This window comes from Macaca nemestrina, chromosome 1 (assembly GCF_043159975.1).
Source record: "Macaca nemestrina isolate mMacNem1 chromosome 1, mMacNem.hap1, whole genome shotgun sequence".
NCBI lineage: Eukaryota > Metazoa > Chordata > Mammalia > Primates > Cercopithecidae > Macaca > Macaca nemestrina.
In genome coordinates, this window is record NC_092125.1 from 26,927,896 (window position 1) to 26,939,475 (window position 11,580).

The window sequence follows — 11,580 nt, forward strand, 5'->3', positions numbered from 1 at the left end:
CCAACACTGTTCCTAAGGAGACGCAGGACACAGAGTCTTTCAGTAAATTCACGTCAGGGGCTAGTTCTGCCAGTTAACTATGAGCCTAGAGTGTTTTGAACAGGTGGTGATCTTCCAAACACAATATGATCGTGTGTTTAATCTTAGAATCGTGAGAGGTTAGTGGGGCAGATACAGAAAAACACAATTTTACCTATTTTTTTCAACCTCCTCCAGCATCCAATGAGGCAGCCTCCTAGCGCAGAGCATCCTGTATGAACTCTGGAGTCTCGTGGACACAAGTTTGTGTCCCAGCTCTGTATCTTCCTAGTGGTATCGTACATATGCTTCTCAAGTTCTCTAAACCTTAGTTTCTTCATTTGTGAAACTGAGATAACAATACCTGTCACACAGAGTTATTAGTTGGTATCATGCATTTATTTGTTATCTAGCAATGCATAACAAATCAACTCAAAACTTAGTGCCTTGCAAAAGCAATGTTGTTTATTAGCTCTTGTGGGTTTTGTGGGCCAGGAATTTGCGAGCAGCCAAGCTGAGCTAGTCTGACTCGGCGTCTCCCATGAGACTGAGGCAGACTGGTCAGTGGCTAGAGCTGGGGTCAATTTCAAGTCTTCTTCATTCACAGGTCTTGTTCCTGGGCTGGGAAAACAAACAGCTGGAGCAGGGGCTGGAGCAGCTGTGGCTCCCCAGGCACTTCCCTCTATCCCTTTGGGACCCACCACATGGGTCCTTCCACATGTTCCTTCAAGGTCTCTGGATTTCTTGAGGTAGCTCAGGGCTCCAAAGGCATTTGTCTCACTTGAGAGAGAAACAGATGAAACCATATCATCTTTTCTGGCCTGGCTGGAAAGTCACACAATAGCATCACTTCCATTGCCTTTTATTTGTTAGAAGCAAGTAACTACCACCAGACTGTATTCTAGGGGAGCAGAGTTAGACCCCTCCTTTTTTTGAAAGAGTGCTGAAAATTTGTGGACATCCTTTAAAAACACCATAGTGTGGGTAACGCCCAGTCCTCAATAAGAAGAAGCAAATTTTTTTATGTATCAGATAAGTTGAAAAATAAGACAAAAAATACCTGTGTGCCCTATCGTTCCTATCTTAACTCTCCACAAACACACGCACCATGAAACAAGGTGAAAGCACTTAGCAATGTAGGCAAAAGGTAAAAAGGAAGCATAAAAAGGGGAGACAAAAATAATGATCATTGACATTTATTGATCACTTGCTCAGTGGCAAGCTCAGTGTTAAATGCCTTACATACATTATCTATTTTAATCCTCAGAACAATCCCAGGGGTTCATTATTAACCCTCTTTTTTGGAGGAGAATTCTAGAGTCTACCAATGTTAGTGCATTGTCCAGGATTAGACAGTTTTGTAAAGACATAACAAGGAGTGGAACACAGGTGAGCTGACTCCAGAACCCATGTGCCCAACCACTGTGCACACTACTGAGATCATTTCAGCTGAGACAAGCAGCTGGGAAACCTTTGGCTTAATTTTTCCCTCCCTTGGAAACACCAATTTGAGAGGCAGGGTATCTGAGGGAGCAGGTGGAATAAAACCCAAGAATTCAAAAGTTCTTGAGTCTGGAAAGAGAAATGCCAGGTTGTTGTTGATGGGAAGAGAGCACAAGAAGTAAAAGACTGCCAGACAGCCAGGTAGCAGGGAGGCTGGGATGCCTGGCCCCACTAGGCCACTTACTGAACTCTCCCCACGTGCTTAGCAGAGAAGGCCTTGAGCAGTCTAACAAGGGTCTCTTCCACCACCACTGTGCCAGCTGAGCTATCTCAAGCTTGTGTAGTTTAGCACCGCCTCCTACTTCTCCTCCCACCAGGAATAATTCAGGGGATTTCCCACAGCCTCTCCTTCAGGATGTAGAAACCACCCCACTTTGAGTTGACAGGTGTCCTGAAACTTTACTGGATGATTAAACAGGAAGAGATTGTTGAACAGGGACTGAGGAAAATCTTGTCATCAGATTCAGTCCTTCTGGTAAGGCCTTGGGTGGGGCACTAAGGGGATGAAGCACAGTTTTCTCCAGGGCCCACAAGAGCATCATGTGGCCCAGACCCTGGCTGGACCCAGGCCCATGGAGGTTCTGGCACAGGGAGAGATGAGCTGTGGTCTCACTCGGGGCTCCTGAGAACTAGAGCAATGGCTCTTGCACTTGGCCACACTTAGGTCCTCACCCCAGCCTCCTCCAGTATCTCATTCCTTGGATGCCTTCTGAGATCCACTCCTGGGTGTCCAGGGCCCTCTCCTCATTTGTTCCTTTCCATCCCTCTTGTCTGAACTTGTTTTAGACTATAGTTGCTCTCAAAGTACTTTCTTCTTTCCTATTATAGGATAGCCTTCAAAGTATCCCTAATTCAATATATTCAAAGTCCATCATTCAAAAAATGTTTGTGAGGTACATACTATCTGCACACATAGTTCTAGGCACTGGGGATTCTGCAAGAAACAGGATAGGCCACATCCCTGGCTTCCCTGAGCTTATAGTCCAGGGAGCCTTAACAAAAGGAGAGTTCAGATTTCACACACACACACACACACACACACACACAAAAGCGTAGGTGGGTAGGGGCAGCACAGGAGAAACATTTGAAATAATGTTGGTAATTTTCATTTTACACCTAACTGAAACTACAGCAGCCAGAGTTTGTGACGCATGATGGAAGTGAGATGCCATCTCTGGCACTGAACGACAGCCTGCAGCAAGTCACTTGGCCTCTCAGCCATCCTTCAAGGGCCACCTGTGCAGGCTGGACATTCACCCATACAGACCTTACCTGTGGCAGGAATGTGGTCTGTGCCTGGCTTCTGTCATCACTCCCTGCCTGGACTTTCCAGCCAGAGGATTCGTGGGAGGGGAAAATTGCTCCAATCCACCAAGATACTTCCTCTTGCCTTGACCTCTCCCCGGTTTGCAATAGTGATCTCATGGACCTTTGCAAGCTCTGTCCACAGACTGCTTCTAGAAGCAGGTGCTTGGCTGGTTGGTATCATGTGGGGCACAAGCCTTGCCAGGGGTTGACGTAGCCTCACTTTAAATTGAAAATGTACATGGCAGGAAGCACCAAATAATTAAACTGTTAAGTAGATAAAAGATGAGTTTTACATTAAGAACAAGACATTTTAAAAACTGGAATGAAAATTTCACATGAATTTCAAAGTTTAAGAACATTGGAAGTCAAATAAATTTCAGCTTTTTGGCTGGCAGCTTTAGGCTTTGCCCCCCGCCCCACACCACCCCAACCAATTCTACAGGGCATTTACTTTCCCTCTCCTCTGCCCTACATTGTAGATTGGTTTGGAAAGTTCTGGTAAGAGACATGTACTCTGATGGTGCCCTTGCCTTTATGATAACCTCTCCCAAATGCTCTCTAAGAAGGGAGAGGCAGATGGGAGCGAAAGAGGCAGCTTCGCTCAGCTGTTAGCATGCTCTTATAGCAGCAAATCCAACTAGAAGTGGCCCTGAGCAACAAGGACAAATTATTGTCTCTCACAATAAGAGCTTCCAAAGTAAAGAAGCTCCAAGGTTACTTAAATGAGAAGCTCAAAAATGTCATCAGGGACCAAGATTCTTTCCATTTTGTTTCTCTGCCATTCTCAGTTTGTTGATATTTGTTCCTGTAGTATCCAGACAGTCAAGCATCATATACACACACAATGATAAGGGGGGCAGGAAGAGAGGGAGCACTCCTACCTTGAATCCTTTTTAAAAAACGAGAAGAACTTTTCCAGTAGGTTCTGCCACCCTAGCAGATTTCCCCTCCTATCTCACCGGACAGAATCATAGCACAACCTCACAGGCAGGAGGAATAGAATTTCTGGAATTGGCTTATCTAATCCAGATTCTTCCACCTCCTAGAGGTGCTTCTCCCTAAAGAGTGTGGCCACTGATACCTGAGCCAAATCAGGGTTCAGTTAGTAAGGCAGAGTGCAGTGAATGGCTGTCGGCAGCTACGCAGCCACTGGAGCGTGACCTCAACACCCCCATCATCCCCCACCCACCATCACAAAGAAACCTGTGGGAAAACAGGGTGATTAAGGGGGGAAAAACAAATGTCAAGTGGCTCTCTGTTCCTGAGATGAAAGAGCTTTGTTATGCTTTTGTTTTCAATCATCTGGTTTATGCAACACTTCATTAGCCAAATCCATTAAGTTGCTTTCCAAATTTGGAAAAGTTTCGTCAGCTTGGAAGAAAGCAGCGGACCGAGTTCTGCTGAAGCCTGACCTCTTCCACTGAGCAGGTTATGGATATGCCTCCCCACTTAGTGGCTGGGCACACACTTGTATGCCAGGGTCACTGGGAAGTGTAATCAGAAGAACAGAACATGAAAGCTGGGTCTTAGTGCTCATCCACTCTCCTGAATGCTGTGCATCTCATTACAAAGAGAAGCTTGTGGAAGAGCAGACAGGAAAGCGCTTGCCCACGGTCAGGCAGCAGAGTGACAGAGGCAAGAAGGGAGCCCCATGTGGCATTCATCTGTTTTCACAAAGTCTCTTAGCTCCAGCTCGGGCCCACCTGGCCAAAAAGCCTTCTTACAATTCTATAAATACCTTCAAATAACCAGAGTCCCGTATAGCAGACCACAAGAACAGGAAGCGAGGTGGAGAGGCGGATGTGGGGAAGGGAATTGGGATGACCTTCCTGAAATATAAACATTCCCCAAACCTACAGAAAGTGGGCATATCTAATGCTGGAGTTGAATAGAAGGAGCTAGTTCATCTTCTTTAGCTGAAGTGGATAAGTTGCAAGACACCAAAGGAAGGAAAGAAGTGAAGAGAGCATTTAATGATCCAGTTAAAAGTAAATATGATACTAGATCCTAACAGGCAAAAGTGAGTTTAACTACAAAAAAAGAAAAGGCCTTTGTTCTTGCTTCACATTCTCCATAGATCTAAACAAAGCTGCCCAAATATCTCACAGGCTCTAAAAACTTCCTTTCAGAAGTCCTACTTTTTATTATCTCAAGCATATGAAGATACACACATATCACACATTTAAAATAATTGATATATAACACAATAAGAGATAAGTGGTAGTCAATTTCTTTTCTAATTGAAAATAAAGATTTCATAGACACTAACTTAAACATTCACTTCTTTTTTTATATTGCAGTTTTCTGTACGTTTTGTGTTTACATTTTCGCCATGTCTCACATGTCGCAAATATTTTAACAGACCCTTGAAAAGATATAAACCCTAGACCCATGCTCACAGCATCAAATGGATAAAATGAGAAACCATGGATCCTTAGACCCTGTGACTCCACAGAGAGGGAGTGGTGGGAGCTGAATTGAGCCAGGCACTCTTACCATCTGTCACTTACCTTAGCATTATGCCTAACAGGACTGGTTTGTATCTATGTAATACTTTGTAGCTTACCCAGATCTTTTGTGTATTTGATTTCATTTGATTCTCTTCAACAGCTTAGGATATAGACACTAAATTAGTTGTATTGATAAGAAAATTTTCATGTAAAGTGATTAACTTGTTTAGTGTCATGCAACTAGTAAGTAAAGAAACCCAAGTTTAGAGGTCTTACCGCTCTAAATAATCATCTGCCTTGAATCACAACAAGCTGCCTTCAACTCTTTGTTGACAAATATCTTCTGAGTTTTCTCCTTCATGACTGAGAAGGAATGAGCCATCTCAAGGTCCGAACCCTTTGGATAAGTGGCACTGGAGGAAGAGGCCTGAAGGAGAGATGTCACAATGCCTGGGATGACGAGCAGGCCCACTAAGGGATAAAGGAGGATTCTGTCTTGGTTCATTTGAGCAGCTATAACAAAATACTACAGGGTGGGTAATGTATAAACAATAGAAATTTATTTTTCTTGGTTCTGGAAGCTGAGAAGTACAGGATCAAGACACAGTAGCATTAGCGACTGGTGAGGGCTGCTCTCTGCTCCCAAGATGGTGCCTTGTTGCTACATCCTCCAGTGGGGAGGCCCTCTCCTAAGGGTGCTAATTGCATTCATGAGGGCAGAGCCCTTGTGACTTAATTACTTCCCAAAGGCTATACCTCTTAATATTATTGTATTGGGGATTAAATTTCAAAGTGAATTTTGGAAGGGACACCATCAAATAACAGTAACTCCTAATATAAACCAAAGAAAACAGCCTCTTCTGGGTGGTATCTTTAACATGCCAATAGCTGAGTGGTTAGAAACTCAACTCAACACTCTGACCCAAGGTTTGAACCCCAGGAAGGATGAAGTTATTTAAGAGGGCTGATCTAGAGAGCTCTTGAGGTAATCAACCCGTTTTCTGTAATGGCCATGTGGGCTCCTAAAAGCTGTAAGGCCTGTGTCTGTGACAGTGTCTTGTCACATAATAGGCACCCCATCCATGTCTGTGCTCACCTCTTTGCTTGGTCAACCCTCATTAATGACTACTAAGTTATCTTTCCAATCCCCATCCCTTGATCAGATTGAATTGTGCATGTGATACGCCAATTAGAAATCCAAAGCAGGGTTATATGCATTTCAAGTGATTGTGCTGGTGTACTCTTTCAATCAGAACTTCCTTTTAAAACATTGGTTCATCAAGTTCTCTTTTGAAGGACAATTTATTATATTAATAGTGCTAATCCTGATATTGGTTTGTTTTTTGTTTTTTTTTTTTTTGTTTTTTTTTTTTTTTTGAGACGGAGTCTCACTCTGTCGCCCAGGCTGGAGTGCAGTGGCGCGATCTCGGCTCACTGCAAGCTCCGCCTCCTGGGTTTACGCCATTCTCCTGCCTCAGCCTCCTGAGTAGCTGGGACTACAGGCGCCCGCCACCGCGCCCGGCTAATTTTTTTTTTTGTATTTTTAGTAGAGACGGGGTTTCACCGTGGTCTCGATCTCCTGACCTTGTGATCCGCCCGCCTCGGCCTCCCAAAGTGCTGGGATTACAGGCGTGAGCCACCGCGCCCGGCCTAATCCTGATATTGTAAATCACATACTTGACATAGCATTGTTTATAGTCAGGTGCACTTCTTTCGAAAGCCTGGTGATATCATAGGAAACCAAATATTCCTCCCTTATCACTCCCCATGCAGGCATTCTTTCCTGCACTCTAGAAATGATATTACATAGTTTTTAGTAAATGGTAGCAGGGTGGGGGAGCTGCCATTGCGAGGTTGACTTCCCACCACATTTGGAATAAAATCCAAAGTCCAAATCCTTTCCACAGCCCCTGCCAACCTCTCCAACCTCTCCAATCTCATTTTCTATTCGATCTTTTTGTTGTTGTTGTTGTCGTTTTTGTTACAGGGTCTCATTCTGTCACCCAGACTGGCATGCAGTGGCAAGATCATAGCTCACTGAAGCCTCAACTTCCCAAGTTCAAGCAGTCCTCCCGCCTCATCTCAGCCTCCCAAGTAGCTGAGACTACAGGCATGTGCTACCACGGCCAGCTAATTTTTGTATTTTTTGTAGAAATGGGGTCTCAATATGATATCCAAGCTGGTCTCGAACTCCTGGACTCAAGGGATCTTCCTGCCTCAGCTTCTCAAAGTGCTGGGATTACAGGTGTGAGCCACCACACCCAGCCTCAATCTCATTTTCTAATACTCTCCTTCCCCTCAATATTTCAGCCACATGACCTGTCTTTTAATTCTTTGAACACTGAAGTCTCTTCTTACCACAGTGTCTCAAAGTACAGTGTATACCCCTCCTAGAAAGACTTTTCACAACTGATTCCTTGATCCTCAGGTCTTGTTTGAATGTGACCTCCTTCCTTGACCACAAAAGTACAGTAGGTTTGCCCCTCCACAGTTTGCCTCTTATTATCCAGTTTTTATCCTTTGAAGCACTTATTCAAATTTATAATTGAATCTTTTGTCACCTTCTCTGTCTTTTTCAGACTATAAACTCCTGAGAGCAGAGATGTTTGTCTTGTTCATGATGGCGTCTCTAGTGTCTATCACAGAGCATAGCACCAAGTAGGACCTCAATAAACATTCTGTGTTTTTTTGAGACAGCATCTCACTCCATCGTCCAGGCTGGAGTCCAGTGGCACAATCTCAGCTCACTGCAACCTCCACCTCCCGGGTTTAAGCAGTTCTCATGCCTCAGCCTCCTGAGTAGTAATTAATAAATATATTTTGAATGAATGAATGAACAAATGCTTTAAGAGAGAGTTATCTTTTGCTCTCTGACTTTCTTTCCTATTTACCCACTTCAGATTCTTCCTGGAGACTGAGGAGCATTGTCTTCTATTCAGAGGAGTCTTCTAGGGAATAGAGATAAATTAGTTTGGTGGGGGTGGTGGGAGGGTAGTTGGGTAGTTGGCTCCTGCCTACAGGATAAGGTATGAAATGTACCGAGAATGAAGAAAAATGTGTAGAATGTAGGTTGGAGGTCATGGTGAATTCAAGAACTCAGTTCCAGGGAGTAGAAATCTATCCTTACAATCTAAAGGAACTACTCATTTTGGAGCTGTCCATAGCTTTGTAGGTGAAAGATTAGAACCCCTATCAAATGTAGGTCATATGCCATCCCAGGGTAAGACTTATCATGGGTTTTATCATTTTGAAAAGATTACTTAGGACTTGCCTAGCAGAAGAGAGTTCCTGGGTCCCTCAGGAGGAGAAGATGCTACAGACCAGGAACTGCCTTCCCCATACTCCTTAGTCTATCTGAGCCCAAAGCAGGGTACCAAGCAGCCCCCTGTGGCATTCGCTGGGTGTTGCTGATGATGACCTTATTTAGAGAGCATGATTGGGGAGATTGTCCCCTAGTCTGATTTTAACTTTCCATGGAATTCTAACATGGTAGTGTTCACTAACTTTTCATGGAATTCTAACACAAGATGTTCCACTACCAAATGTCCCAAATAAACCTCAGCTCAGCACATATGGACAGAAGAAAGCTGCCACCCTACCACAATTTACTTTCCCTCTAAGACTCCTATTTTCTCTTCCTTCCTTCCTTCCCACCCTCCCTCCCTCCTTTCTTTCTTTTCTTTTTCTTTCTTCTTTCTTTTTTTTCCTTCCCCTCCCCTCCCCTCCCCTCACCTTACCTTACCTTACCTTTCTATTTGAGACTGGGTCTGCTTGGTCACCCAAGCTGGAGTTTGGTGATGTCATTAGAACTCACTGCAGTCTCAAACTCCTGGGCTCAAGTCATCCGCCCACCTCAGCCTCCCAAGTAGCTGGGACTACAGTTGCTCACCACCATACCCGGCTACTTTTTTTTTCTCTGAAATAGGGTTCTAACCATGTTGCCCAGGCTGGCCTCAGACTCAGATTCCTATTCTCAGTGGTTTTAGGCACTGCACAATTGTCTGGCAGTGATATCACTGGGCTCTGGGGTTTCTAGCAGTGCTGAGGGAATATTCACACAACTTAAGTCACTCCCTAATCCATACCACTGTCCCATAGTAGGCTAGCAATTCATTGTTATCACAGATCTTCTGCCTAAAGATCCTAGCTCTTTCATATCTAGACCTATTACAGGTAAGACTGATGAATAAATTCTTCATTAATCTCTTACCTGTCATACTAACCTGTGATCTTGTAGAAATTACTTCAACTCTAGATGCTTCAGTCTCCTTATCTGTAAAATAGGGATAATATTAGCATCTACCCCTCAGGATTAATTACTAAATGAGCTATTATATAGAAAGCATATGATATGTTTAATAATAAATAGTCCTCAATAAATGTTAGCTGATTACAACTAGTAGTATTGTATCATTTTTTCACAGTGAGCTCCTAGAAGGGAAAGAATTGAACTCATCCATCCCTATGTCTTAGGGGCCTGATTCACACTTGACATACTGAAGGGCTCAACATATATATGTTGAATTGGATTAAACTCCCTTGACATTTATTGTCTGCTCCATTCATATGCTGCTTTTCGCCTAGTTGCTTTCTCTAACTTTTAAATGATTTTAGCAAATCATTTAACTCCAACTGAGCTGTTTTTTCCTAGAAGTACAGGATAGCTCATTCACCTTTGTATGCCCTACACCATCTGGCTCATAGTAGGTGCTTAGTAACTCTTTAGTAACTCTTCACAGCCTTAAACTGACTACATTCCTGAATCTTGATAACAAGGATTCTATCATACAGAAAATGTATAAGAGCAGCTGGCATACATGCATTTTTTTTCTCCATTAATACTACAACTTAGCAGTGGGAGGAGATGTCTAAAGCATCAAGGCACCAAATTGGGATTGACATACAGTGGTGGGGTTGGGGAGGGATTGCCTAAAAGCTGGACTGTACAGTAGACTATATGTTCCTTGTGGGCAAAGACCATGTTTCCTTCTTTCTCAAGCACCTTGCCTGACATACTCTATGCACTCAATGACTGTCAGTCCCATTAATGAGTTTATTCATGTTTGAAATCCTAACACAGGCAGCTCTCATTGCTCCCTAGTGTCAGATATGTGCTTGCCAGCATGCCCCTACACCTGAACAGTGCTCATTTCCCACCCTACTCTCAGTATTACACACTCTCCATCCCTGGCTAGTGTCACATGCATCCATGTGAAGAGACCACCAAACAGGTTTTGTGTGAGCAACAGGCTGTTTATTTCACCTGGGTGCAGGCGGGCTGAGTCCGAAAAGAGAGTCAGCAAAGGGTGGTGGGATTATCATTAGTTCTTACAGGTTTTGGGATAGGCGGTGGAGTTAGGAGCAATGTTTTGCTGGCGGGGGGTGGATCTCACAAAGTACATTCTCAAGAGTGGGGAGAATTAGAAAGAACCTTCTTAAGGGTGGGGGAGATTATAAAGTACATTGATCAGTTAGGGTTGGCAGAAACAAATTACAATGGTGGAATGTCATCAGTTAAGGTTACTTCCACTTCTTTTGTGGATCTTCAGTTGCTTCAGGCCATCTGGATGTATATATGCAGGTCACAGGAGATATGATGCCTTAACTTGATCCTGACAGCTTGATCCTTACCTCAATCTCAAGTTAGCAAGATGAGTGTCACACTTTGAAATCATGTTTGTGCAAAAATTGCTGCAATCAACTAATGCCTATCTGACTTGAATCTCTTCTTGGTATACAGAAAATCATCAACAATGAATCCTGTCCCCTGGATTCATTGGAAGACATCTTTCTTTGTTACCTATTGAATATATTCTCCTTTTGAAACAGCTCAATCTTAGGAAATAGTTTTCCCATCAGTAGCAGGTCTTTGAAGAACATTAGCAGAGAAGATACTTCAGGAGACAGACCAGCCAGAAGTGCTTGTCAAACATGGCTGCCTTCTTTCTCTTTTCATATGTGAGAAAGGAAGTTTTTAAACTTGGTGCTATGGTTTGGATGTTTGTCGCTTCCAAACATCATATTAAAATTTGAACATCAATATTAAAAGTGGAACCTAATGGAAGGTGTTTTGGTCATGGGGATGGATCCCTTATGTATAGAGCAATGCCCTCCCTAGGAGGTGAGTGAGTTCTCACTCTATTAGTTCCCATGAGAGCTGGTTGTTAAAAAGAGCCTGGCAGCATCAACCTTTCTTTTGCTTCCTCTCTCACCATGAGATTTCTGCATATGCTGGTACCCTTTCACTTTCCACCATGAGTGGAAGCCCCCTGGGGCCCTCACTAGATGCAAATGCCCAATC

The 11,580-nt window shown here is 43.6% G+C and overlaps 1 long non-coding RNA gene across 2 annotated transcripts; it reads right to left on the reverse strand.

Annotated features, from left to right (window-relative positions):
• Nucleotides 1-468: 468 nt before the first annotated feature.
• Nucleotides 469-9,558, reverse strand: LOC105493020 (uncharacterized). Of its 2 annotated transcripts, XR_011608456.1 has the most exons (4): nt 9,503-9,558; nt 5,556-5,706; nt 2,794-3,093; nt 469-798 (listed from the first exon to the last, which is right to left on the reverse strand). It is a non-coding gene; the product is annotated as an uncharacterized lncRNA (long non-coding RNA). The 2 variants fall into 2 exon arrangements; XR_011608459.1 differs by lacking the exons at nt 5,556-5,706; nt 9,503-9,558 and adding an exon at nt 3,711-4,460.
• Nucleotides 9,559-11,580: the final 2,022 nt, after the last annotated feature.